Source organism: Malaclemys terrapin, chromosome 11 (genome assembly GCF_027887155.1).
Source record: "Malaclemys terrapin pileata isolate rMalTer1 chromosome 11, rMalTer1.hap1, whole genome shotgun sequence".
NCBI classification, from domain to species: domain Eukaryota; kingdom Metazoa; phylum Chordata; order Testudines; family Emydidae; genus Malaclemys; species Malaclemys terrapin.
In genome coordinates this window covers 38522409-38548797 of record NC_071515.1, presented here as the reverse complement: position 1 = coordinate 38548797, position 26389 = coordinate 38522409, and the positions used below count along the sequence as shown (strand labels likewise).

The window sequence follows — 26389 nt, the reverse complement described above, 5'->3', positions numbered from 1 at the left end:
AACGAAGCACCATGCTCAAGAAGCCTCGTGGTAGCTCAGTGCTGTTCTCCCCGTCTTAAATCTTACCCACCCCTTGGAGGAACAAGCCCATGATGAATGGACATGGGAATTTTTTTTCAGGCTGATAATTGGTTATTTTATTCTATAATATTAATTTTAATCCTCAACTGTTCATTGATTGACGAATACTGGAAGTGGATTGTTCGTTTTCTTCATGACACTTATGCTGAAGAATGATTTTAGGAATATGTTAGTGTCTATTGATGGTCTGTTCCTCTCCCTATGTGTCTTTGAAGTACTTCCCTTAAGTGGCTGCTACTGGGGACAGCAGTATTGGGTTTCTGGGACTGATTTTTTGACCTGCATATGTTTAATAATCAATTTGTGAAAAAATTAAATTTATTTTAAAATGCTAAACTAGAAGGAAAAATGAGGGGGGGAAATCAATCAACAAAGCTAAAAAACGGTAGAATGATGAAAGCCCTACTGAGGAAAAAGAGGTGAAGGAAATGACATCAATTTTACTACCATCCCTTCTGATTTCTTTCCAAATACTTCCACTTCTGTCTGTGTGCTGCAGTTGTACCTGGAAATAAGTGTGGTGAGTCTCAGAGCACCTTGCCTGGATCATGGCAGACACTGAAACAGAAGCATTTGCAAGCATTAATAAAAGCCCTGGTGCTATTCAACTGGCTTCAACCTATGCAGATATAATAAGCAGTTTTTTGACATGATACATTGTGTCCATCCATAATATGGAAGTATTAATAAGCAGATCTGTACCATAGAACATTGTTAGACTGCCTTTGGTTTGATCCATAATATTGGCCTAACAAGGGTTGACATTAATACTGTTATATGCAAAGCTGGAGAGGACCCCAGGCACTTTCTCCTTTTACATGCTTAGTGCATTGTTGGATGCACTCTCCAGGAGTACATGGAGGCATTATATATATTAGGCACAATCACCCCAAGCCCCTGTAAGGGCTCGGTGGCTGCATGCCAACCCCCTTATTCAGCGCAGTCCATTATGGATCCAATGATGTTGCCAATGAAGTCCATGGGAGTTTTCCCACTTAACAGAATCAGGATCAAGCCCTGTGAAAGAACGTCAACATGCTTGTGCAGTTCCTTGCTTTCCAAGTATCAGTAATTCAGACAGTTTAATTTAAAATAAAAAAACGTATCACCAGCCTGACAGCTGCATATCTATTTCTTTATATATGTGCATTTAACGATTAACCATTTTTGTAAGAAACTGACAAAGAAAGTAAGATTAAAAATGGATTAATTTTATTACTGTCTTCTAAGAACTGACAAAACTGATTGTAATGAAATTTTGTATTTAAAAAACAATCAACAAACCACACACACAAATACACATGCACAGACCCCTTGCTGCTGGGGTGAACCCTTGCGTGCCAAGTTTCAGCCTGAAGCTAATTTTTACAGCCACATTATAAACCCCTGAAAAGAGGGTTTTATTGTGGAAATGCTGACAGAACCCTAGCGGTGCTACTGGCTGCCTCTCTAATTAGTCTGACAAACAGAATGGTATATTTTGCAATATGTGGTGTGTTCCATTGCCCTGATATTGCTGGTTTGTGCCAGAACTACAGGCTTCATTCGATATTTCATCCTCTGTCACTGTTTTGTAAAGACTATCTTTGACTCTTTTAAGCATCAATCTTCATTGCTCCTTTCAATTATATGAATTTTAAAAGATGCTGTTTGGATTTGTTTTGGTGACAGTGCAGGAGTTCCTGGGGTGCTCAGTCTACTTTGAAGAAAATATGAAGCCCATATGGGGTTTCTAACGTGTTTTCCAGAGACTAGTTTTAGCATCTCTTTAAATTCCTTCAATAAAACACTGACTTGAACAGGAATAAGAGCATTTGGTGGTAATGTTTACAGAGAAACACCCTGCCAGGGGACAAATGTAAATAAAAGAAAGGCACTAATCATTTTACTTGTGTTCTCCCTCCCTCACCACTTCCTGTCTGCCAGACCTTCCCCCAGTTGTTTGTATCTACCTATTCTGAGGGGTACATGTTTGTTACCCCTATTTCCTATTTATGCACAGTATGACCAAAATGGCAGAGGCCATTCTACCTGCCTCGTGTGCTGCAAGTTTGCACTGGGAGGGAGCAATGTTATCTCTGCATTTGTGAAGGTTCCATGCCTTTCGGCATCTTTCGCTCACATTTCATCTACCTGTTTCTGTCTAGTGTCTTGCTTTAATTTCTCTTTGCTTAGCCGAAGCACTCTCCTTTTTTTTTACATAAAATAACCACATCCAGTGACATACTTATCCCAGGCATAACTTAGCCCCATTGACTTTAGTGTTACTGCTTATGAGAGACACATTAAGGGTTTTGCTGGACTGAAGCCTCAACTATTTGTTTTTTCCTGCTACCTATACCCATAGCCTCATGCTGCTCTTTATTTATGGGTGCTGTATAATTACAAAAGATTGTTGTTTGCTGCTATTATGATCTGCCCTGATCTGTGCATGGCGGGCAGAAATATATCAGAGCAATCCAGGGTTCTAGGCATACCATGACAGAGTCTCCCTGGCTCCACCCCAACGGGGCTGGAGCCCAGAGCCCAGAGAAGCAGGAGTGACAGCAGGGGAGACTCCCAATACTTACCCCAGCAGCCAGGGCGTAATTGCTTTGGTGGGAGAGTCAGACCTGTTGCTCGCTTCTCTTCCTGCCACATGTAGAGTGGATCCTGGAGTTAACATCCTATAGAGAGGCATGTGACAGTTAGTAGCTCTTAGACCTACTGTTACAGGCTGTTTGCAGACTCAGGCAGACAACATTGCTGCCAGGAACACGCTGGTCACATTTTCAACATTTTCTTTGCAACCAAAAGGGGGCTAGAAACTTGCTTTTGTTTTTAAGTTGAAGTTGAGATTTTGGTGTTATCACACAACTCCAGGGCAAGGGCCTGTAGTGTCCATGCCTTCATCTGGCTCTCATGGAGGGGACCCTCTGCACATAGATCACACCTTGCCTGCATAGAACAAATGTTCAGTTGCTTCTGCAGCAGAATCCTCCTTCCCCATGGAGTGCATGGAGAAGGAGGGAAGAGGTAATAGCAAAAATGGGTACACTGAAGATGGAGACAGGATGAAGGGATGTACTCAGCCCAATGAAATTAAGCATGGAAAGGTAATGCAACTCCAGGTTCTATTATCTTTCTGTAATGGAGACCCACAGACTGCTGGAATCTGGACAACAGACTCCATCAGAGCAAGGCTGCTACAGAACAGGAATAAATCTAAGGGAACCTCAGAACTGGCTCATAAGAAGCGTGTCTCTACACAGATGGCCTCCTGCCAGGTGGCTGGATTCTGTACAGAGTCTGGGCAATCCACAGGGTTTGTGGTGAGCCTGATGCCTGTTCTGAAGGGCGGCACCTCCATCCCCTCCTGCCCCCAAATCTGCTGCATGGAATGATTAGGGATAAATTTCCACCAGGAGATCCTTGCAGACATATTCTCCAATTTAATTTTATCCCTTAGGTTTTATCCTGGGGGATGGAGATGATCACGGCTGTCATTTGGCCACATCTTCTATTCCTTGCTCAATTTTTACATCGTCTTTAGCAAATCTTCCATTGACTTCCATGGTAGTTTTGCCTGAGTAAAAACAGAAGGCCAAATTCTTCTGTCCACTCCCTGGAGTAACTTACTGCTTTCAGTTCTTGTCTCATTTACGCTGGTAAATCGAGAGTACATCCAATGATTGTAATAGAGTTAGTTCAAATTTACACGAGCATAATGGAGAGCAACATTCGGCTCTGAGTAAGGATTGTTTATTCTGGCCCAATATTAATAAAGCTTCAGTAACTGATTTGAGTATATTATAGGCTCTTAAAGTGCTTATAAAGCCATTAATAATTAAGGAATACATATATTTATAATGTCAACAGAAATTCTTAATTTGGCACATTAACATAAGTAAAATTAAGTAATTACTAGACTCTCTCTCTCTGTCTTTTAAAAAAACTATTTTGGATTGCACAGATTGTTCCTGGGAAAGGCTTTGCATCCATAGGTGGCTTTTACTGCAATCTGCATTGTAATGTTTGGCTTTGGGAGAATAAATCAGATGACAATGAGAAATTACAATCTGTTCTTCCCTTTTTGGTCTCTGCTGTATACTCCCATCCCTTTTCAGGGAACACCTTTGCCTGGTACTTGATGGTACCTGCAATGGTTCCAGCAGTGAATTTAGTATGTCTGATGAAATTACATTAAAGCACAGTAGCAGATATCTTCCACAAAGTCTTGACAGTGCTAACCCTGACTGCACTGGTTTGTGCTTGTTCAGCAATGCAAGGTCTCAAATTCTTTTTTTTTTTTTTTTGGTTTGTATTCTATTTTCTGCCTCCTATGCAGGAGGCAACCTCTCAGGAGTGACCTGATGGGCTGGCGCCCTGAGATTTGACTCAACCAATCTGACCCAACCAGCAGTACTTAGAATTAGATCGCAGTCTCTTGAGTGCATTAAGATCTACAACCTACAGCCCCATTAGTATGTTGAGCCACTAGACTGGCCCTGATTGAAATTACAGTTTTGATGATCTGACCTTCAAATCTATTAATAAAATAGAAAACTACCTATCCAGTTGTCCTTTTTGCTGCAGTGTAGCACAGTGGCACAGCTGCTAGGGAACACAATTTTTAACTTGCCTGCAGAGCACAGTACAAAAGCTGGTCACTAAAACTATTATATGGCCTGATTTTCATTTACTTGAGGGTCTCTTCACATGGCTCTTACACTGCCAGAGTGATGTCAAAGGGCCACAGCTATATGAGAAACAAACTCAAGCATTGCTTTACTGGGTGGTCAGTAGCACATTGATTGTTCACTCAAGTCAGCATGTTAATTTTCAACTACACCAAAAGTCACATTTCTTATGTCCACATTGTAACATGTTCTCTTGCAAAACACACTTAAATTATATAGACACACTGGATGCCTGACAAATACCACATTACTATGGTATTCTTTAGAGACTGGAGGTGGAAGGACTGACATTGGGAGTGGGTATGTGTTTCCAAAGGGTGAGGTAATTGTCACAAAGGAGAAGAACTGTTTTCTCTTTTATTTCAATCTGAGCTTTAGGAATATACTGCATGATCTCAGTGTTAAACACTTATGCAGCAGTTGTGTCCTGTGACACCTCAGATGGGAAAAACATCCTTTTATTTATAGAAAATAAATTATTCCTAAATCACGTGTACCATCAGTACCTGTCAAGTGGAAAGGTCAAATCTATACCTGGTGTAAGTAGGAGAAATGCCATTTAAATAATCAACAAAGTTACTTTACACCTGTTTATCTCAGGTCTGAATTTGGCTCTGCCTCTCAACAACCAGGAACAGGGTAACACCCAAGATAGTGGCTTTCAAGCAAACAGACCACAAGATGCTTTTTCAAGTAGGAGAAGAAAAGAATCGTTTTTATGTTTAGTTTCTGCATGAAAAACAAACTAACAAAAGCACAATCCTGACAAACAAAAAATCCCCCCAACTCACACCAAGAAAAATAAGTAAACTTTGCCAAGTTATTAAGTTGCTTTCTGAAATCCAGGGTGAAACAGATAGACATGTACATAATAAGAACATAAGAATGGCCAAACTGGGTCAGACAAATGGTTAATCTAGCCTGGTATCCAGTCCTCTGACAGAGGTTGGTGCCAGATGCTTCAGCGGAAGTGAACAGAACAGGGCAATTTTGCATGGTCCATCCACTGTCGTCCTGTCCCAGCTTCTGGCAGTCAGTGGTTAAGGGACAGCCAGAGCATGGGGTTGTATCCCTGACCATTTTGGCTAATAACCATTTATGGACCTGTCCTTCACGAACTTACCTAATTTGTTTTAATCCTCTTATACTTTTTGGCTTTCACAACATCCCATGGCAATCGGTTCCACAGGTTAACTGTGCGCTGTGTGAAGAATTATTTCATTTTGTTTTAAACCTGCTGCCTATTAATTTCATCGGGTGACCCCTAGTTCTTGTGTTATGTGAAGGGGAATAATACTCCCCTATTCACTGTCTGCACACCTTTCATGGTTTTATAGACTTCTATCATATCCCCCCTTAGTCACCTCTTTTCTAAGATGAAATGTCCCAGTCTTTTTAATCTCTTCTCGTACGGAACCTGTTCCGTACCCCTGAGCATTTTCATTGCCCTTCTCTGCACCTTTTCCAATTCTAATAGATCTTTGTGGAGATGGGGATGATCAGAACTGCACATAGTATTCAAAGTGTGGACATATCAAGGATTTATATAGTGGCATTGTGATATTTTCTGGTTTATTATCTATCCCTTTCCTAATGGCTCGTAACATTCTGTTAGCTTTTTGGAGTGCCACTGCACATTGAATGGATGTGTTCAGAGAACTATCCACAATTGACTCCAAGATCTCTTTCTTGAGTGGCAACAGTTAATTTACACCCCATCCGTTTGTATGTATAGTTGGATTATTTTTCCCAATATGTATTACTTTGCATTTATCAACGTTGAATTTCATCTGCAATTTTGTCACTTTAATAAGATCCCCCTGTAACTCTTTGTAAGCAGCTTTGGACTTAACTATCTTCAGTAATTTTGTATCATCTGCAAAGTTTTGCCTCCTCACTGATCTCTCCCTTTTCCAGATCATTTATGAATATGCTGAAAGGCTCAGGTCTCAGTACAGATCCTTGGGGGAACCTGCTGTTTATCTCTCTCTATTGTGAAAACTGACCATTTATTCCTACCCTGCATTTCCTACCTTTTGACCAGTTACTGATTCATCAGAGGACCTTCCTTCTTATCCCTTGACTACTTAGTTTGCTTAAAAGCCTTTGGTGATGGATCTTGTCACAGGCTTTCTGAAAGACCAAGTCTAAATAAACTGAAATTATATTAAATGTTAATAATTCAGAAGGCTGATAAAATAAAGAGAAAATATATAGGTCCATGGAAAAGAGTTTGTGCTGTATTAAATAATCCAGTTCATAATTGGATCTTATTAATTAAACATTTTCATTATTAAAACCAAAATATATGGTTTTTCCAAGAGACTTGGCAAGTGCCTTTACTGCATTGTAAAAAATTATTGAATCGTACTCTATAAATCTAATAGCTATCTAGATTTTGAAGGTTTGCACACACATGTGTATACACTTATCTGTATAATTTTGAGCAGCAAAGTTTTCCCCCAAATTACTGATGATCAAACTTCAGAAACTACAGCAGTTCTGATTTTGTTCGGATAAGACTCTAGAGGTTGAAACTTAATGTATCCAAATGTCTTCGGTCTGGAAATCTCATAAGAACAGACTTTGTTGCAAGATTTCTAGTAATTCCTGAATTCAGTCATGTGGAAATGCGCAATAAGCAGGTTTCCCATGATATTTCTTCTTCCAGATGTTTAAACTAGTAATAAATAGCAATTACAATAATAAACATCTTTAGCACCATATATTATCAAAGCACATTAAAAACCATCTACTAATTATTAACTAAGACGTAAAGAGGTACCTGAAACATTTTAATATATCAACAAAATAGTTAACCAAACGCGTTTGAAACTTAATAATGAATCAGCTTCCATTAGATTAGTTTTGAACAAAGGTTCAGCTTGGCTTTATTTGATTCCAACTGATCACATGCATCCTCTGATAAAGAGTTGGCAGGCAAACCTTCTAGGTTTCTGATGTTTGCCTATTACACACTCTTCTTGGTGAGCCTAAACCATTTGCCTGGCAGGTTTGCCATGAGGAGTTTATGTATGAAAGAAAAAAACAACTCTGAAGATAATATAAAATGGTGGAGCATTTACATTACTTCATATATCAATTGAGTTATTTATTCCAAATATATCATCTAGCACAAGTTTACAGTGGGCTCAGTCATGTTGTATTGATAAAAGCCTCAGTAAAAGGGCTTTGCTCCAATAAAACATGCTAACAAGAGGGGCAATGAGAAGGAATCCGCAACTCCAACATGTGCTCCACAGCAGCCACCAGCTATTTCTGGATAAGAGGGGGGCATAGTAAACTTGGCCTGTTGCTTCCCTCATCCACTGATTTTTGCTGTGGTGGATTTGTGTGATGTGGGAACCTATTGACAGTGTCCCTACATCCTTAACACCATACTTCCCTCTCACCCCTTTGCAGAGTTCTGTCAGGTGGAATCTCCATTGCTCGACTCTCCAGTGCCATGGGGATTTCTGCTATGTTATGCTCTAGCGCACTCTAAAGTGGGTTTGGTTTTGGACCTATATTACAAACTCATTTTGCAGGTGGTTTTGGATTGGTTGTTTGTGTCTGAGTGTAGGATGGGAAAAAGAAAGGGGAAAATCAAGAGAGGGCAAAAATGGAGCATGGAGAGATCACCAAAGTAAACAATGAAGGGTAAGGGGCATTCCCTCCTCCACAACACTTAGCAATTAAAAAAAATGGTTTATAGAAATTTTGTAGGTAGGGTGAACTTCTGGCATGACCTGCATGGGAGCATTAAGTGTGCAAGGTTTCAGGGTAGCAGCCGTGTTAGTCTGTATCCTCAAAAAGAACAGGAGTACTTGTGGCACCTCAGAGACTAACAAATTTATTAGAGCATAAGCTTTCATGGGCTACTGGGTTGTAGCCCACGAAAGCTTATGCTCTAATAAATTTGTTAGTCTCTAAGGTGCCACAAGTACTCCTGTTCTTTTTAAGTGTGTAAGGGGACACAGGTCCCTTTTACCCTGATTGCACACATTCAACAGCCAGACAGAAAATCTAGGGAGGGGCCCAATAGCATTCAGCAGCCCCAAGGACATATCTAAGGCTCCATTTTCCCCTGCACTAGTGTCCAGAAGCAGATATGAGAGGGGAGCACAAGCTACACCTTTCTGAGGCAATGGCATGGAACTTTGCTGAGCTGCTCTCCTAAGCCTTCCTCAGCCATTTTCCCTGTCTTTGCCCACACAGGCAGAGTTGTTCATGGAGCCTCTGCTACAGCTCTGCCCTCAGTCCCTTTGCCGCTCTATATCTTCATATCTACGGCCTGAGTCTGACAGAACAGGCAGCGTGAGCACAGCACGAGAATAAAACATCTCTTTAAAATACTCTAAAGTTTTGTTCTTGGAGGTTTATTTTCCATGCATACTGACATCACTCACACACAGCAAGAGAAGTTTGTGAGCCTAAAGTTAAAGCAAAGCAGAACAGTTATATGCCTTTTCTTTTTTTCTTGAAAACAGTTTGGTTTTATTCCTGAGACATCTCAGGAAGAGAGAGCGCCGTAAAAATTGTATGTGTCCGTTAGAATGTTGAAACCAGCTCTGTATTTTAAATAAAATATAAGTGCAGTACTCTGTATTAGGAGTGTATGAAATAACCAGTTAGGCACACCTCTAGTTCCAAAACCAAATAAAACCTAAGAAGCTAGTGAGAGCCACAGCTCCAGCGTTTGATGCAGATATAGTGACTGCCAGGAAATCTACAGGAGAAATTCCACCATGCACTGTATTAGGTTCAGGGCTGGCTCTTGCTTTTTGGCCGCCCCAAGCAAAAAAACAAAAAACAAAAATGGGGCAGCCAGAACGGCAAAGCAAAAAAACCCCACCAAAAAAACAAAAAACCTGCGGCGCAGCCGGAGCGCGGGTGCAGGGGAACTGGTGGGCGGGGGGGGGGGGAGGGGGAGGGAGCAGGCGGGAGAGAGAGAGAAGGGGGCGGCGACGGCTACAGCAGAGGCGCTGCCACGTGGCCCCTCCCGCTGCACCGCCTCCTCCCTCCTGCCTCCTGCCGCCTGCCGCGAGGGCTCTGCTCCGGTCGGTGGGGAGGGAAGGAAGAGGACTGCCCTGCAGGGCACTCTGGTTCTCCGCTCCACCGCCCCCTACAGGGCGGCCGGAGTGGAACAAAAAAAAAAGCGGCTGTGCCACCCTAGGATTGGGCAGAATGCCACCTCGAACAATCTGCCGCCCCAAGCACCAGGTTGCTCAGCTGGCCCTGATTAGGTTGTGCAAACTGCACACACAGCTCTGCACTGGGGGAGGGAGAGTGCAGAGCACTGAGGATATTTTTCTCAAGAAGCCACAATCTCTCTCTCAGTTCTCAGGGCCTGAACCAAAGCCTACTAAGTCAATGGGAGTCTTTTCATTGTTCTTTAGATCAGGCCCTGAATGGACAGGGGGACTGTGCAGGTTCCACCACCCTTCAAGATGGTGCAGTCTGCTCCCTGCAGTGCGCAAGACCTGCTCTATAAATCCTAAGTGGTGGGGACTGGGAGGGCAGAGCCTTATGCTCTTCTGTCGCATTCCTGCCTATCTGGGGACAGATGCATCCCTAGGGGCACACTGAAGAAATAGTTTGTAACCAAGGTCACAGAAAAGCATTTGGACTGAGTGGAAGTGTAGCCTTCCTCCCAAGGTTTATCCCTGAGTTTTATCATCACTGATAATGGAGTCAATAACAGCAGTGAGTTTAGTGAAACAGACACAGCTTCAGATCTCAGTGCAATAGTAGAAGACATCTGTTTAGAGTTTAAAAACCATGGGCAATGGAGCACTGATATGTACATTTGTAGGGGATTATCCATGGATTCACATTCTTGCAGTATGAATCCATGTAGGTTCATTATTTCATCCTTCACTTAGCCATTGGTGCTCTAGCCTGACAGCACAAAGTAAGTCTATGCCTATGAACTACATATCGTCTATCAAATTAAGGAGTTCTAGCCCCTAACTGGATGCATGGCAACCTGGGAGGAAGAGCACATGAAACTATCATGATTCTGCTCCTTATGAAGAACAGTGTGTTGGGGTCATAAAAAATGATCAATTAAAAAAAAAAGGACTAGACAGTGGGAGACAAATTCTGTTCTCAGTTACATGGGTGTAAATCCCTACAATATGTTGAGCTTCATTAGTGTTATGCTAGATTTGCATAATCAAGATCAGAATTGGGCCCAAAGTCTATTGACCTTTCTGATGGAACTGGGTATATGACTAGGCAAATAAAGTGCCCTAAAAGAAAAGGGTGTGTCTGAGAAACCTCCCAGACACCGGGACTGTAAGGAACATGTCAAATATTCAAGTCTGTCATAAAATCTACGAAATTAGACAAAGATAAGAGGACTGGTATCCAAATGGCTGGCAGTGAGGGGGGAGAAAAGCACAAACCATTAGAGGTAGTGACTGATTCTGATCTCACCTACGTTGGTGTAAATCAGGAGCAACTCCAGGGAAGCAAGTGGAAATAAGCCAGTGTTGAAGTGATGTAAGGTGGAGATGAAGCAGACCCTCTCTCTTCAATACAATCCTGTTGGTCATCTCAAGTGACAAATTTCCCACAGTTTTGGTCTTAATAATTAAATATGAACCAAGTCACCCAATTGCAACCCACACTCCAGGAAAAGAACACAGCACAGAATAGTGATACTGATGTCACTGTTCTGGCAAGCAAACATGACAGGAGCAGGCTCAGAACTCCTTTTCTAATGGACTCCTCTATACGGGTTATTTTTTAGCTTTATTCATGAAGCTGAACTGAATGAATGAACTGAAAGGGAAGTATCAAGTGGCTTGCTAGGGGATTGAGAAAATGTGACAGAAGTTATTCATTCATGAGAGCAACAACACAAATAGATAGCATAAAGCCCTTATCATCTGCACAGAGGTATGTAACATGATCAAGATAGAGTAATTCTACAATTGCAGAAAAATACTTGTATGGCAATAAAACTATAAATCCAAGAAATGCTGAAGAAATGAGAAAAGGCCATGAACAAAATTTGCCAAAGATATGGGGTAGAAGTTTCAGAAGTGCCTACGTGACCTATTCCAATTGACTTTCAATGGGCTTTGGGCTCCGGAGTCACTTAGACTATTTGAAAATGTTACCCATTGGGCCATCCTCAACTGGGGTAAGTCAGGCCTGCTGATTTACCACTGAGAACTCAGCCCATTGTTTCATAATTGGGTTGCACACTGTCTAAAGTACATACTAATACCTATAGACTGATTCTCCCTTACCTTACACCTTGTGTTGTCATTAACCCCAGTGCAGAATTAGTGCTAAGTGAATGTAAAATCCCATCACTCTGATTGGTAGAGTTTTCTGCCCATTTGGCATTCACATTAGGCCTGTGTAAAGGACCACCCAAGGTCATTCTAATCCCAATTTAAGCAACAGTCTGAAAGACTCATCAAAATATACTCTCATTGATGATTAGTGGCAGATTCATTACCCAATAAGTGAGATGGGAAAGGACAAATGTTTAAGCACTCTATTTTCCTGCTGTTTCTTCATTCAAATTCAAACACAAATGTTCCAAAGAGCTTACTGAAAATATGCCAAACCCATATACTGTTCTTTTAAGCTCTTTGAGAAGTCTTGTAAGAGGTCTCAAAGATGTTAGCCAACCTGTTATATGTAGTGAATCCTGGCAGAACAGAACAGCCCAGCAGTAGCTCCAAATGAAGAATATACAATAAGTTATCTCAAATGCTAAGCAACTTCCCCTTGTTTATCATGTATACAAAGCACCAATGTCTGGAGACTTCCTTCCGGAAGTACTGCACTGTATGCAGTATTAGTCACAACATAACAAGTCTGAGTTCTGTCATTGCAACTGCATCTTTCCTCAGGTGATAAAGCATAAGTAAGCAGAGATGGAAGAGGCTGTCCAAAGAAATAAGAATATCCACTGGTTCAACAAAAAGGATAGGGTAATAGTGTGAAGAAGTTAATAGGTGCCACAAAAGAACTCTTCATAAGCATGTAATTCAGTGTACGGACTGTGGGTCAAATTCTGGCTCAATGGAGTTAAGCTAATTAATATCATCTGAGGATGGAGTGTGCAAACCCCACCCAAACTGGAGTAGATATTTATTATGTGCACCCTTATTCTAATCAGAAGCAGCCACATGCAGTTGCTCTGCACAAATTATTTCTTCTAGGGATAATAAATGACCTGCACATGTGGGCAGGGGCCACTGCTCAGTCAGGCTCTGAAAGTGCATGAACAGAAGGACCATTCTAAACAGCTGTGTGTGGCTACAGCTATGCAGAAAATGTATACTGTGGAATCTTTGTGGGGTTTGGAAGTGACCAGTATTGGGGCAGACACCAAAGCAATTAAGCATGTGCTAATTCAGAAAAACACTTAAGCATTTGCTTAACTTCTAAGCACATGCTAAGTCCCATTGACTTCAATGGGACCTAAATAAGTTTGTGCTTGAAGTTAAGCATATGCTTAAGCTCTTTGCTGCAAAGGGATGGACTGCTGAATGGGGGCCCCAGTGTCCCCACATTCAGCCTGATGGGCATGAATTTTCTGGCAAACAACAATGAGCAGTGCATGGCCAGGATTTTGGCTCATAAATTGCAAACATTTGCGTCCAGTTTACATAAAAACATATCAGCAACCTCAATCAGAGGCATATTCCAACTGTATGTTAAACATGAATGACCCTTTACATATAATTAAATACTAGTCTGATCTGATTTTGATTGACAATGTTTCTCTGTTGCTGTATGTAAACTGAGAGCAGATTCTGTGTCCCTACATCATCCTGATGTGAAACCTGAATGACTGTGCAGTTAACTGAGGCGCAAGGAGGTGACATGACTTTCTCAAGGTTACACAGCGCATCTGTGAAAGAACTGGGTGTGAAACCCAGGAATCCTGTGCATTAGCCACAATCCATCCTTTCCCTATGTGTACGTGCCGTGTTTTCTACACTTCCCTCTGCTGCAGTCCATTTCCCTCTCCTAGCTCCTGTGGTCTTCACTGTTCTCTCCTTTTCTGGCCACAAACACTTCTCTGGACCCATCACCACTTTCCACTGCCATCTTCCTGCAATGGGTCAATCTTCCCCCCAGCCCTTCCTTTCTCTCCCTAGACTTCTTTGTAACCACTTTGGTGCTGCCTCCCTTATGTCATAGCTCCTTCTGAGAAGTGGGGCATGCTGATGCTCAGGGCAAGAAAATAACAATGTTTAATTCCTCCCTATCTCTTGCTCCACTGTGTTCCACTAAGGCCATGTCTACACTAGAGACCTTACGATGGCACAGCTGTACCGATGCAGCTGCACTGCTATAAGATCTCTTGTGTAGCTGCTCTATGCCGATGGGAGAGAGCTCTCCTCTCAACATAATTAAACTACCCCACGAGCTGCGGTAACTATGTTGGTGGGAGACTCCCACCGACATAGCCCTGTGCACACTATCACTTATGCTGGCGAAATTTACGAAATATGTTTTTTCACACCCCTGAGCGACACAATATTTTCCAACGTAAGTAGTAGTGTAGACATGGCCTAATAGTTCCAAAGGAGGTGAGGGACCAGTGAGAAGGGGAGAGAGGAGGAAGCATTGGCTGCCTGTTCAGGAGCTTTAGAATTTGAGAGTAACCTCCAGTAGCCAGGAGGAATAGCTGACGCAAGTATCGCCAACCCCAACCATTCAAAAATCATGAGCCACCACACCCTTAAATTATGAGATTCTAAATACTAGTAGACGCTGTGTTTTTTAGATTTGCTGTCTGGTTGTTAGGGTTACACTCAAGTCAGTCACATTTTCAAGCTTTGTTCTGCAACCCTGAAGGCTAGAACCTTGGTTTATTTTTTAAATATGAAAGCTGAGACGGGGAATGCTGGCTGCCAGCAGCTTGGCTTATGAGGGTCATTTCAGAGTGACAGCAGGAGCAAATGTGTGACTTCCACTGCAGATGTCAGACTCACAATCAACTCATGAGTATTGGCAACATTGTTGTATGCTTTTGTGTGTATGCTGCTTGTCTGAACAGGATTTGGTCAACGGGTGAGTATGATAATATGTATAAAATAGCACCACTAATCTCAAGATCTCACGTGCGTAAACACCCACCCCAGAAACCTTGCTCATCTTAACACAAGGATTTCATTTACTCCAATGAGGAATACCTGTGTGTGACTCACGAGGCAGAATTGGCCTGTAAAATGCATGAACCTGTGCAGTATATGGGGGGGCGTACATCTTTAGAGGAAAATCTTTTAATTTAATAATAGTCAATTTTGAGCACCTGGGAACAGTCTTACAATGATTTAATTAAAAATATTTTAAAACAAGTACACCTTTAAACAGAATTATTTTATAGCAGCACTAAGTTTTTTTTTTAAATTACATTTTGTCTATGAACAATTTATATGGGTTTTAGAGGAACAAAAAAACAAAAGGAAGCAAATAGTAATACAGAACATTTAAAATAATTCCACAAGACCCATGTCAATTGGATATTTGTTACCTCTTGTAGTTCAGAGAGACTGTTATAATTTATGTTGAAGCTATGTTGGTTTTCTGTGGCAGGTTTTGTACATAAGAGCTAGTTTTTGGATCTTATTAGCTCAGGGCAAAAAGTCATGCTTTGGAGCAGTTGCCCCAGCAGGAGGATAAAAGATGATGGTTGGTAATTACATCAGTTTTGCACTGTTGAGCAGATGTTCTTGTAGATAGATTTTTGGCTGGCATTTACAGAACATCACTAGTGAATCTCATGGTAGCATCGGAGGACTGCTGCTACAAGTGGATGGTGCTGCATGCTTGTACTAAAAAGATTATGAACTGAATGAAAAGACCCTCAGTAGCTAAACTGTATTTTTAAAACATTTATTTCTAAAAAGAGTTGGAAATAATCATGAGTGGCCCAAATACAACCCTGAAGATTTATTTTAGAACTGGATTTAATGAAGGGATTAATTAACATATGGTACCATTTGTCATTTTCTATAAAAGGCCAAAATATTGTATACAAGTATTGGGGCAAAAAAAGAGAAATATCAGAGATCCAGGACTGGACAGATTAGCAAGAGAGCATTCTTTGAGCAGAACAAAGTCAATGAGGTTTTGGATCTGTGGATGATTGACAGCAAATTGAAGAAAACAGGACAGTGACCAGAAATATGACATAGCTTCTAATTCTTACAGAGTGTATCTCTTGTCCCCTAATTATTAACACAATAGTGATAGGCATGATATAAATAACTACTTGGATAAAGAGGGAGAGACAAAAAAAATCACATTGATGCAATCATAATGGGTTCAAAGTAGTGTACAGATATTAACTAATTAACCCTCACTGCACCCTTGTGAGGAAGGTGGAACAGTATTATCATTCCCACTCTTTAGGTGGGCAATGGACTTTCCCATGACAACAGAACAAGTGGGTGGCAGAACTAAGATTAGAACTCAGGACCTCTGACTCCCAGCTCTGTACTCAGTCCTCTGGAAAGGCAGACAGATTTAGGGAGATGGATGGAACTTTTTTTTTTTTAGATATAGGCACAAAGTAGAAGTCAGTGTGATGAAAAATGCCACAATCTGAGAAATTAAGGGATTCATCGACTAGGAACTTGTAAAAATAAACCATTTACAACTAGATTAGAATAAATTCTCCTTCATTTTAGCTGTCTGCTGACTTTAATAAGTCTCACCTTCTTGGGCCAGGTGAACGACACTAAAAAAGATACAAAATCCTTCCCCCAGTTGGCAGGCTTCAGTTTGCTGAATGCAAGCTGACTGTTCATCTTGCCAGTCAGCATCCAGAACAAGGAAACAAATACAATGCATAATGTCAAAACACCTTTTTCTGCATATCAAGTATGGTGGCGGCAACCAAAAGAACTGTCACTTCAATGGAGACTGTTACCATATGGTTTTCTGACCCTGGTTTTCAAAACAAAGTTTAGCTGTGTGGCCAAATTAGAAAAAGCAGAAATACTTTGTTCAAACTTTAAGGGCCAAAATTCATACCTTGTATAGGAAGGCATATCTCCCACTGAAGGTAGTGGATGTTGTATCCACATACTGCAGGGCTGAATTTTACCCAGATTGTTCAAGAAAATTGTGTAGTATTCACCTCAACCCAAAAAATCTGAGTGAGAAGAAAACTAGATTGATGAACACTGAATCAAGTTACCAAGCTATAAGAAAGCAGACAGGAAGAGGAGGTACCCAGAATTACAATGGGGAGGGACAAACTGATATCAGTTTAGATAAAAAAAACAACAACAACCAAAACCCAACCAAAAAAACCTTAACCGGTGTCCCAAATCTGAGCCGAACCAGAACCCAAATGGCTGGGGAATAGTCTAGGTAGAAGCTCTGCAGTAAAGCAGAGAGAGAGAGTGGCGTTACTTAGGGCTTAGCTGCACAGCAAGTCAGGGTGCGATTCTACAGCACACCAACCTGCTGCACAGTAATGTCCAGTGTGGACAGTGCAGTGAAAGGCCCTGTGCGCGGCTTGGTGGACCGCTGCTTGAAAGCATAGTACATCAAGCCACCCTCCAGGACGTTCACTACTCTGTAGCAGTATCTACACTGGATGTTACTGTGTGGCCAGGTGGTGCACTGTAGATTCCCATCCTGGCTTGCTGATCAGTAACTCGCTGAGTAAACTAGCCCTTATTCTAATAAAGTTCCCCGTTCAGTGTTAGAAGAAAACAACTTTATCTGTGACTGTCCATGACACGTCTGCCCAAAGAGTTGGAACAATAAAGAATTTTTGCCTGAAATTGATACTAACAGAGCAGACACGGTGTGCTCCAGCAGGGGAATAGCTGTTATCATCCAGATGTAGAATGATTATGTCACTTTTCAACAGCAAAGAGTATCAAGTCAGCTCTTAGTACCTGTCTGATTCAAAATGCTATTAACTTGCACACAACTAGGGCTTCAGCTGTTAATGTGGGTGCTCCCCTCTGTTGCTGTGATACTCTCAGGGGGTCTCTTTCCCACTGGTACTGATGATTCTTCCTATATCTGCTCAGTCCAAATTAGAAAACACCACCAATGTGATCGGAAAAGAACTCGAACTGATATCAGTTTGGGGTTACCTGAAAATGCCTGGGGGGGGGGGGATGTCAGAGGTTCTGTAAAAGGAAACATCATAAAGGCGGTGTGAAGGGTACCAGGCTGAAACATAACCCCAAAGAGGAGAGAGAATGTAAGGGAAAGGAATGATGCTGTGTTTATCAAAAGCTGAAATGCAATAATCCTGGTTAGAGTATATGGCCCTCTTTAAAGAAAAATAATACTTAATATCCCTATCCTGCAATAAATCAAATGACAGAAAAACAAATGTCACTTATTAGAACATTGAGGTTTACCATTCAAGTGATTAACTAAGAATCGTTTGTATGATTAAATGCTGGAAAATAATTTGCTTTCACTGTGAACCTATAGCATAGATCTCATTACACAGAAGTGCTGCATATTAGTTGAAGCAAATTAACATTCAAACACTTTCTGGAGTGGCTGCTAATCACAAGCTGTTAATTACTGTCATTACATTAGCCTGCTGAGGAGACTAACCAAGGAATCATTCTCATGATCTTGGTATTTGAAAGTGATCTTCACCAATAAAAGCACGTCAGACACACAGAAATTGCAAATTGCCAAATTTGCTGACACAGTCAAAAATTCCGCTGACTATAAGTGCCCGTCTAGTGATAGATGCATTCTTGACACAGTTTCAGTGTTTGGACTTAGGAAATAATGAGTATCAATGTCCTGGCAAGGGAATATGCAAAGATGAAGGAGCCCTTTGTATCCTTAATTAAGGAAAATAGTAGCAGAACTCGTTCACAGATAAGTGACTGTACATAATAATCATGTATTTATGTGAGGGACTGTTACGCTATAGTACTGTAGTGCAATTAGAGTTTCACAAAGTAATTTTAATAAAAGCCAGAGTTACATAATAAATAAAACAACTAATTTTCATGGCAGATTAATTATATACTGCTTTAAAATGTTCATAGCACTAAGCTAAACATATAGAGTCTGATTTTCACAAATGTGTTTGTGTGATTGTATGTACAAAAATGCACTTGCTTCTGTTATTGCGCACACACAAACAGCAGGATAGACACACTTTTAAATAGCAGATCAATAGATTAGCTGTATTGAAGCATGACCCAAACTTCTAATTTACCCCAAGGCAATGTAGAAACATTCTTAGCAGGAGGTGGGAGAGGAAGGGGGTTCTTTTGAAAGTGTCAGGCCTTCATTCTGAGAGGTGCAACTCTGAAGATGTGAGCTCTCTCTCCCACGGAATCTTCTAATGACCTCCCTCCCAACCACTAGGGTGAGAATTCTTCTGACGACCTAGTTACAGCCTCTTGAAGGGGTGGATTTACTACTGTGGCACTGTAGCGCTTGTTGTGTAGCCACACCCCTATAGCTACATCGTTACAAGAAAAGTACATCAGCAAACCTGCTATAACACATGACCAGCAGAGAATTTAGAATTAATACATTTTGTCTTTAAAATGTTCATAAGTAGTGCTAGAAATTAAAGTAATTTAATACACTACTATCCCACAGTAATCCCAAATTTTGTAAAACAGTAATTAATTAATTCTTAACAAAAGATGTATTCGCTCAGTTTCACTTCCTTTTCAGTTTATGAGTTGTCTATGAACAGAAAACTATTTTCTTGAATGTATTCCAGAGCTTAATTTGTGCTGGTGCTTGCTGGGACACAATCCCAGAGCCTCTTCTGTGAGAGGCACCAGGTGTGACCTTGCACATTTGGTGCATGTGAAGTTACACTGTACAGAGGATGCTATTTTGAGCCCTTTATAAATAAGGAAGGATATATTCATTATTAGAAATGACTTATGCAATAATTTGCAGGAATAATTCTGAGTTGCTTTTTTGCAAATAGTTTGCAATAAGTATTCAATATTCCAACTGGAGGCATACTGGGAAAACTAACAGATCCAGGCTTTGTCAGACCAAAGAAGGGTTATTACTACTCTGTGGTTTGTCTACTATTTTAGAACCTTGGAATGTTGATCATTTGAGGGAAAACTGATTTAGATAGTGGTGCCTGCTATAAATGTTTGGGAATTCGAAAAACAATTATATTTCAAAGAAATACAATCTCTTGTCTGGTGTTATTGGTAATTTACACATAAGGATGCATATTGGGAACAATCACTTACAAAAATGCATTTCAAAGGAGGATATGAATTCAGTGAGTCCATCTTCAGTGCAAATGTTTCTGCTGTATTGTTTATGCATTACTTACTGACAAATACAAATTAAGAGCCAAATCCTGCCCTTGGATGTGCTCATGCAGCTCCCATTGTATCCCTAATTAAATAAACACCATATCTGTTCTGTAATTGATTAGGAGTTTCTTCAAAGAGAGTCTCTGCAGTGAATTATCTATTTTCCTGGCTACATGGAAACCTGCTACTTCACCCACACAATGTGCTACAGGATCTAAGGGGAGTTGAGCTTAAGGAGTTGAGAATCTAAGCACATTTTTTTCTGAGAGCTGGAGCAACAGAGAAGTAGTTACTTTCAACTGTTCTCAGTGGAGTAGGGTCAGGTGATATTGTCATGATTTGACACTGCACCCAAACTGCTTTATTATCTAGTCTTTTTGCTTTGTAAGCAATATTCATCCTGGAAAGCTGATGAAATCTGGGGAACCTACATAATGCAATTATATTTAACATCTTGTATTTATGATAATTCTGTTAGATGTTGTAAGTGTTGTTGAGAGTGATATATATCTAAGGCCCATTTTAGCCCTGATGTAAGCAGATGCAACTTAGTTCAAGTCAACAAGGTTGCATTCGTTTACAACAAGGTCACATTGGGTCCAAAGGATTAATTTTCTTTTTAATGAAATGTTTATAGAAAGTTCCTTCTGACGTCTAAAAATATATTTTTCTAGAGGAATTGGACTGGATCCTTTGAGGTCCATTGGGCTGTAATTAGAGATGGGAGGAAAATATTTATTGGTTTCTTATGACAAACAACAGAACATTTTTGTGAAATTTTCTTCCCATCTCTTGGCTCGTTCTAGCTATGAGCCTTCTTTCCACTATTGTTCTTTCTTTTTCATTGATCTATTAATATGTGCCAAGCACATTGTATCTGGATGCAGGATGCACTGAAAGAAAAATAGAAAATACTAAGCACCAACAAAAAGGAAGGCAAGTGACTCCAAGGGGAATGTCAGCAACCTCTGTAGCACCTTTTGGGAGACAAGGGAAGGGGAAGATTGGGGGGCAGGGAGGGAAGGGTTTGAGGTGGTTTGGGAGATAGAATGCCATGTTTGTTCTGCAGCAAGGTTTCCTCCTTGTCCTAATGGAGAGAATGGCAGAAGCCTACGAACGATTACATCAAGTTTTCCTCCCTTTGATGTCCCATCACCTGCAGGTGTATCCACTGCAAGTGGTGATCTAGGTCTATATCTGATAGTTCTTTCTGTTGCCAACACATAATGCTATTGTGTAATGCAGAAAAGTGTAATTAGTATTGCTACCACACTCACCCTACTGTATTATTGTCTATATGAGGACAGACATCTATGCATGAGGTCAGCACTCATATAGTGAAAAAGGTTGGTCAAATATCCCTACCCTCATCTTTCATTTCTATATGGAACCCTCTTCCCTTATAGTCTTGCTACCAGCAGTATGGTGAGCTTGTAAAGAATGAAAACATACACATACAATTATTTCAGATATTTGCCTAGATTGGCACAGTTCTATTTATCACTGCCAAACTATCAACAACAGATATACGTGAGGGGAGGTTTTCCTTGGAGACTTAGTCTTGTAGTGGGATTGTTCCTACTCCCAGTCCTTCTGTGTTGCACTGAGCATCTTATTGTCTGACTTCACTTGGTACCCTCCTCCTCTTCAGCATCAAATATTGCTACAAGGGCTGCTGAGCAACTTGGCCTTTTTGTGCACTGAGAAATGACCCTGCTCTTATGTCTGCCTTGACGTCTGGGCAGTCACTCAGCCTGGTCTCCATGGCGCCCAATGTTTAGGAGTAGAAACACTTGCTATCCTGTCCCCTATCCCTCAGGCCCATCCCAAACCTCCATGGAGACCTGCCATCCAATCAAACTGACTTGCATGCCTGTTTTAACAGTAAGGGTTAATCATAGTGGTGCTGTCACTGTGGTCCTGCTTGCCCACCTATATAAGGGGCAGGAGGGAATGAGGAAATTCTCTATGTCTTATTTTCTCCCACTCTGATTTGCTTAAAAGGACCAGGCTGAGTTACCTAGCACCAAAGAAAAAAAGAGTCAACTTAATAAAGACTTTATTTATTAATGGGCTCATAATATTGGTAAGCTAACCACCAACGTTCAAAGATATTTATATCTCATTAACTTCCTTATGTACCAAATGTTTAATTATCCACATGTTGTGCAGATTAACTAAATTCAAGGAAGAGTTTCAAGATTTTGAAATGTGCAAAATGTGAAATATATTTGAATGTGTTAACTGGTTGGATTGCACTGTAATCTCCATTGGAGTAGTCTCCTTTACAGAGTTCATACGCTGAAACACTGTTTCTCGTTGAGTAGCAGTGAGTTTTCATTCCTTTTTGTTGAATGTAATTTTCACTGTGATGTAATTATCCAGATAGTTTTCCAAAATAAATCTGAACCCGCATAACTGATTAAAGCACTGCTGGTTTCATTGGTTAATACTTTTTAGAAAGGTGGGTGACCTTGCCAGATGGAAGACAGGTGCAGTGCAACACCAGGAGTGCTGAAGAGAGATAAATAAGAGATCTGCTTTCTGCATTCTTTACTCAGAATCCCTTTGATGGCTCCAGAATTTTGCCTGAGAAAAGAGTTCAGGATCATTTCCAAGATGCTGAACAGAGCAGATTGGGGACTGCAGAGTAAATGGTCAGCAGCAAACACAGACTGCATGCCTTGATTTGCTCAGGGCACTTTCCAAACATACAAATCAATAGCAATTAAAGCAGATTATGAAAAGGCAATAATAGATAGTTAAGTCTTTAGATGATTTAAACTGGAGTAAAGATGCAGGGCCTGATTCTCCTCCCATTCACATAAGTTTTACACTAATTTAACTCCACACAACCAGATTCAATTGCTTCCTAGAGCAGCTTTGCACCAGTTTCCTGGTGAAAAATTGTCATACCACCAGTGGAGGATTCTTCTTATGTACAGAAATCCTCTAGTCATTTAGAGCCACCATAGCGGTTCCCCAGAGCTGTGGTGCCCCAAGTGCTGTAATGGCCACTTCAGTTTGTTGGAAACTGGCATAGGTTAAAGCAGCCGTCATGATTATTAGAGCTGCAGTGGGGAACTTGGCCTGGAGATTAACTGTCCTAAGCACTGAACAGAGCTTAGCCTGGTGACAGAATCTGGCCCAATGACATCAGTGATGTTTAACCTGTGTAAGAGAGATCAGAATCAGGCCCGGAGTGTCTCTCGGTGATGGCTGTGTGTTCCAAAGAGGTGGGCCACCGTACATAAAAGATGTAAACCTAAATGATAATTTTAATAGTTGCAATGGCTCAGAGCACTGTTAAGCTAGACTTACGCATGCCTCTTTGGAAGTAAGAATAGCAAGCTTTCACATGTATGAATCAGCACAGTCATGCAAAGCCATGTACAAAAGCTAAAAACGTAAAGGTTTTCTGCGGCAGCATGGGGAATTAGTGAAGCTCTCTCAGCACAGGAATAATGAATGTACTCAGAGCTCTTGGCTGCAGGGAGAATTCTGGTTCTGGAGTTCTGCTCCCAAACTACAGATGCTTGAAGAATGTCACAGGAAGACCTATACAACATGAATTACAATCAACCAGCCAAAGCTGGTTTAAAGCAAGAAAGGCCTGAATAATACTAATATTATAATAGAGTATTAATATAGTAATAGTGTATTAATAGAAAAAGTATCAGTATAGATGTTCAATCTCTTGAAATTACAGCGTGGGTGACAACCAGGAGAAACTCCTATGCTGAGTTGATAAGAATTTCACAATCTAGCAAACATGACCCTTGAATGAAAGCTCAGAGTCAAAGATGTCCCTGTAACTAGGAATTCTGGAAACTGAAAGAAAAGAAATAAAGAAGGAAAAAAATGTCACTTGTCCCAATCAGTAACGACTACCTTTTATCAGTGCTTGAATTAGAGAGGGTAGACATTACAAAAGCTGCAATTCAATGCAAACAGTGCCATTAAGAGGCCATTAGGAGTCATGTGAGACTGGACATCATGAACACAGATAACTCACGCTCAAAAGACACACACAATTGCAAACCCAAGAGAAGTTTAGGCTACAGTGAAAGCACCAGGCCTACAAAGAGAAAATTGCACCTGATGTTCTAGGAAGTGCGGTACATGTATTTAGTTACTGCTACAAAATCACATGTAATAGTCAATGTGATTGTTACAAAAAGACAGTAAGAGGAAGGGGTGGGGGCATGGGTGAGAGTTATATACTCAGGTCACTATAGATCCTTCAAGGATAGGCTTGATGCCTTGAACATTCCAAAGTCACACAGAAAGGGCAATACACCCACCTTTCCTAAAAGGGTATATGATGCCCTTGAGCCGGGTTTTGTAAAAACCAGGATTGCTAGTTCTTGACAAAATCATTCACGCCATGTATCATCCAATTTTTAATCCCTGAAGCAGACATAGAATTTTCATCATCCCTAGGTATGGAGATGAGAAGAAGACTTCATTGCCTAGGAAGAAGCTGCAGGTTTTGGTGACCTCATTACCTATATTTCAAGAGTTTGATGAACCTGGGCAGTGATGTTTAGAGGCCATGCAATCGCCTGAGGTATGTAAAGGCCTGAGCAGGAGAGCAAGCCAAAGGACTACACTTGTTTTTAGAGGACATCCCAATATCTTTGCACATTTGCAAACTTCTCAAGACCCATTTCTTTGTCATGGGAAACTACATAACCACCTCAATCAATGGCATTTTCTCTGTGGCACTCACTCTCTTTCTCCCCAGATACTTCAACTGCTCTTGGTTTGTCAACAAAAAGCGACCAGCATGCCAGTCACAATCTCTGATGTCTCAATTCTTTCTCTCACTTGCCAAAGGCGATCACTGAAAAAGAGCTCTGTATAAGCTCAAAAGCTTGTCTCTTTCACCAACAGAAGTTCTTCCAATAAAAGGTTCAACTTGTCTCTCTAAAGGCCGTCACTAATTTTCACACCACCAGCATGCAACATCAGTCCTTGCACTTAACTTTCCACCATCTGTGTCTCCCAGCTGAACTGCTCTATGCCACTCCCTGAAACTGTTGTGACAGCATTCACAAGTTCTTTGCTGATCTCTGCCCGGAGGCTCTCCAACAGAGCTTCAAAAGGCTTTTCACAGTCACCATGGCAGTACTCCACTGTGAAACTACCTGTAATAAGAGACTGTCCCCACGTTGCTCTGCTCCAAAAGACACAAGGAACAAATTAAATGTTAGAAGCCAACTGAAGAATAAGCAATCTGAAGAATTTAACATTTAAACTGAAGATTGCTAATGTGACAGATTTCTGTTACCAATCTACCTGAGGAATCAGGTGATCAGGCTGAGGCCGCAGGATTGTTGGGGGAGGGGATGAAGGAGCATACCAAGTGTCTAAATTTAAAGCTTTATTAATAAAATAATAAAATAACAGCAGAGAGTTCAGGGTGTTCCCACGTCACTCAGAGGAGGAAAGAAAGTGTTAGTGCCCCAAGCCCTAACTCACTTTCATACTCACACACACACGACCCGAGGTTGGCCAAGCCTGGGTGTAATGTAAGAAGAAGAGGGGGAGGGGTGGACGGGAGTTCTTGTCCTGAGTCCAGATTGTCCGGGGTCCGCTGTGATCTCCAAATTGCTCCAGCTCTCAGGAGGGTTTTTAAGTCTAGGGTTCCTTTGGGAGTGTTTTGTTCCATGACCTCTGTTTCTGGTGTTCTTTGTATCAGTCCAAACTGGCTTTCTGTGGTCTCTTCAACTTTCCCAAAACACACCAGCTCCAGGGACGCGCAGCTCTGCTTCCCCCCTTCGTTGTCTCGCCTGTGTTTTCCATCTCTGCAGCCCTGGTTCAGTGTACTTTTTCTTTTCTCATGGCTGTCTGTGGCTGACTGAGAGATAAACACAGCTGCAGATTTCTCATCTAGTGCCGTAACCTGGGACTGGGGCCAGCGTAGTGTCTTATCGTTGGACTGAGCTAGCTACAGTGTTGAGTTAGCCTGTCTGTTACAGCTATCCCCCTCCTGGATTCCTTTTTTCCCCTTCCTTTCTGTTTGTGCTGAGTGACCGCGCCCCCCCCCTCACCCCACCCCCGGCCATGGAACTGACCAAAGTCACAGCCTGGCCCTGCTCATGGAAATGGCTTGTGCAGACTGACTGAAGCCATTGCTCTGCTCAGGGAGGTGGGGGCTTTTTCGCTCCTTTGTCTAGCTTCTTTGTTCGGACCCGGCTCGGTGTAGGTGCTCTGCCCAGGTACGCGAGACCTAAAGTGGCCACATAGCTGAGCATATGAGTCATACCTGTGACTCAGAACTTGCCCAGACATGTCCTGTGCCTACCTGCAGTTTCCCTGCCTTCTCTCCTCCCCTGG

The 26389-nt window shown here is 41.3% G+C and overlaps 1 long non-coding RNA gene across 1 annotated transcript; it reads right to left on the bottom strand.

Annotated features, from left to right (window-relative positions):
• Positions 1 to 560: 560 nt before the first annotated feature.
• On the bottom strand, positions 561 to 25875 carry LOC128845639 (uncharacterized). Its single transcript, XR_008446693.1, has 3 exons — positions 25532 to 25875; positions 2652 to 2747; positions 561 to 639 (listed from the first exon to the last, which is right to left on the bottom strand). It is a non-coding gene; the product is annotated as an uncharacterized LOC128845639 (long non-coding RNA).
• Between the last annotated feature and the right edge of the window lie 514 nt (positions 25876 to 26389).